Below are 3,174 nucleotides of genomic sequence, written 5' to 3'. Positions count from 1 at the left end.
ACTAATAGCTGAAGCTACAGTTGTAGCTTTTTGATTTGGTATTGCATATGCCTCAGGCCAATTGGTGAAATAATCCATCACCACACAAATGTACTTGTTTCCAGCACGAGTTTGGGGCAAAGGACCAGCAATGTGAACGGCTACTCTTTTCATTGGTTCGCCAACTTGATATAATATCATTGGAGCACGTCCCTTATGCTTGGGTCCCCTTTAGCACAACATGTACTGCAAGTCCTGCACCATTCTTCCACATCTTTCCTCATACCTATACAGTAAAAACTCTGTCGTAGGTGACTCAATGTCTTTTTAACTCCGAAATGTCTTCCTGTTAAAGTATCATGGGATTGACGCAGCACAACTTCCCGTAACTTTCTCGGTATAACCATTTGCCAGGTCGTCACTTTCCCATATACAGTCTCCCATCTCCGGACAAGATTACCATCTTCAAGCTTCAACTGGTCCAATTGTGCCCAATAGTTCTTTGTCACAGGGCTTAAGCTAGACATCTTCTCCCAAGCAGGGCACAAAACATTTGCTTTTAGAAAATCAATTATTGGCTTCAAAATCTTGATCTTTTTCCTGCTCTGCTTTAATATCTATATCTGGTTCCACTTCACCATCATCAACTCCTTCAGTCACTTTGACTTCAGCTTGATGGCACCTGGTTAGTTCAACCTCTCTTTTAACACTTATTAGAATTTGGCCTTTGTTGTTTCCAAACGTCATTTTATCAAAATTAATTACAAACTTCCTCGGTAGTAAGTAGTCCAACCCTAATATGCATGGGTCTTCAATGTCGGGCAAGTATACTGTGTTCTATTCTTCATGCCCATGAGCTCAATAGTTACCCACACTGGTCCCACAACCTTGCGGAATGTCCTGTCACACCACAGAACTTCTATATGGCTTCTGGCACAGTGTCTATGTGACAGGAAAGCTGGATGGCCAAAGGTGCAACTTTGTCATAGACTCTGCGTCTCAGCAAACCCTTGTGAGCATCAAGGTGTTAAATCACGAAGGAGTATGCTTGGCATTTTACATCTAGCTGTTGGGACTTTCATGATGGAGGTTGGTGGGCGTCGCTCAACACCAATCACTACTGGTCTCCTTGAGGCCGACTTGTTGGTAATATTCTTCCTACACTGGCTCCTCAAATGTCCGTGCTTTCCACAGTTCCAACAACTTTTCTGGATACCAGCCTTTCCTGCTGTATCATCTCCCCTGTGTTGAAGTTTCCAGCATTGAGCTCTCTTGTGCCCAGGTTTATTACAGTGGCAGCAAAGTCCCTCAAACCTCTCTGAAAGTCCTTTCTTAAATAAAACTCTTTCTGAATACAACTTTACGATACACTTAATTTCAACAGTCGCGCTATAACAAACGCTATAATTCACAACGAACTTCTCACGTGCTCAACAATATTCTGTCCGCATACATTCAATTACTCATTACATTGCCTCGCCTCAGTTCTTACTGGCTTATATATACAAGTCTACACTATATCTAGAAGGATCCCGAGATTTAAGGAAGGGACGTGAATGTTCGAGAAGGACGTGGCGTGATACTAGTCACGTGACCTCCGCTGATGCAACAGTAAGTTCGTGAAAGTAAAAAAAGTGACGTTAGACTGCAAAATTGTGAGTTTAACCACAAAGAGCATACAGTGGCAATTTCTAAAGTGATATTAACAGCTTGTGTTGTAATAACAGAGATAGAGGAAAATAATTTGTCTTGGCAAAGGATGTTCTGAAGTAATTGCACCCGCCTGTGTTAAATTTGACGAAAAACAGACAATTATTTAAAGCTCTGGATACAACTAAGCAATAAGCAATAGTGTAACTAATTTTTTGTACATACGTTCGACTTGTTTTGAATATGTTATTTCTAAACAAGTGGATTGGGTGCTGTCCATTTATTGTTGAAATTTATCGCCAACAAGTCACAGACACCTACTATAAAGAATCCAGCCTACAAAACCTGATAAACACTGCTTCTGTCTTAAGTTCGACTGGAAGTGTACTTTTTAAACTTCTTTCTTTACAGAGTAGCACTGGTAACTTTAATTAACAGTACAGAATAATGAAAAAGTCCAAGAGCCAAATATGAAAAATTAAAACTTAAATTAACAAGTTCCTTGTTCAGTTGTGGGTACTGAGAAGCTAGACAACTAATTAGGAATACTTTGTTTAAATTGGGGAAAGCAATATTATATTGGTTGTACAATATTCAGTTGTATATGAGTATTTATTTCAGAATTTATTTTAAAGCCACAAAAGAACTATCTGATAGACTAGAGGGAAGGCAGCTAGTCAACAGTACACACCGCCAACTTTTAATTGGGGATTTGCCTGAGACTCTTATAGTGCACCCATGGCTCCAAAGTTTGGAGCACGGATTCACAATCTAGACACGCTAATCACTTGGTAATGCCTTGTCCAATAATTTAGTAACAACAACGACATCTTGTATGTTTCGTATTTATAAGTTTCTCTTATGATAGAGTACAATCCGGCAATTTTATAAGAAAACAACAACTTTGTTTGAAAGTCAATACGTTCTGTTTGTTTGTTATTAAGCATAAAGCTACACAATGGGCTATCTATACTGTTCTCAACTGAGCCGTGAAGGGCTGGGGGGGGGGGGCAATTCAATACGCTGGGACTACAGGGACAAACAGTGCTTTATCCACTTATAAAAGTGTTTCATGATTTCTATTTCTTGTAATATTTTAACAGATTATTTAAGAATATAACAATGAACTTACCGGATAACCTTCTCTGTACTGACGACAATCATCATCCGCCATCTCCTTACAAAGACGAATGAACTTTTCTTTCTCAGTCTGTAAATACAGAAAAAAACTACCATACATCGAAACTACATTGACTCCAAGTTACAAAGAAAAATGTGAAGAAAATGTGGTTTTATTATAATCACTATCTCCTTATAAAAACGAACAAACTTTTCTCTTTGTGAATCTGTAAATCCAGTTATGAAATATATCTATAAAATGATCATTTTACCTCTGGACGGCTGAAGACTTTCCCCATAGAAGCTGACCTAGAGTGGTCAGGACTGACCAACGATTATATGGGAATTTAATAGCCTCTGTGTTTTGTGTAAGTCCTGTTAAGAAAAAATAAGACGTCATTTTCAGTTTTCATTTGCACATATGCA

At 38.7% G+C, this 3,174-nt stretch overlaps 1 protein-coding gene across 2 annotated transcripts in view; it reads right to left on the bottom strand.

Moving 5' to 3' along the window:
- Positions 1-2,760: 2,760 nt before the first annotated feature.
- Positions 2,761-3,174, bottom strand: part of LOC106472670 (KN motif and ankyrin repeat domain-containing protein 1) — a 53,886-nt gene continuing 53,472 nt past the window's right edge. For both annotated transcript variants that reach the window (XM_022401223.1, XM_022401224.1), the window contains exons 16-17: positions 3,021-3,123; positions 2,761-2,839 (exon numbers count right to left, since the gene is read on the bottom strand). The gene's annotated coding sequence lies outside the window, so the exon portion shown is untranslated. The remainder of the gene's footprint in view (positions 2,840-3,020; positions 3,124-3,174) is intronic.

Source organism: Limulus polyphemus, unplaced genomic scaffold, assembly GCF_000517525.1.
Source record: "Limulus polyphemus unplaced genomic scaffold, Limulus_polyphemus-2.1.2 Scaffold5511, whole genome shotgun sequence".
Taxonomy (NCBI): Eukaryota; Metazoa; Arthropoda; class Merostomata; order Xiphosura; family Limulidae; genus Limulus; species Limulus polyphemus.
The sequence above is the reverse complement of the archived record's forward strand: the minus strand, read 5'-3'. Positions and strand labels throughout refer to the sequence as shown.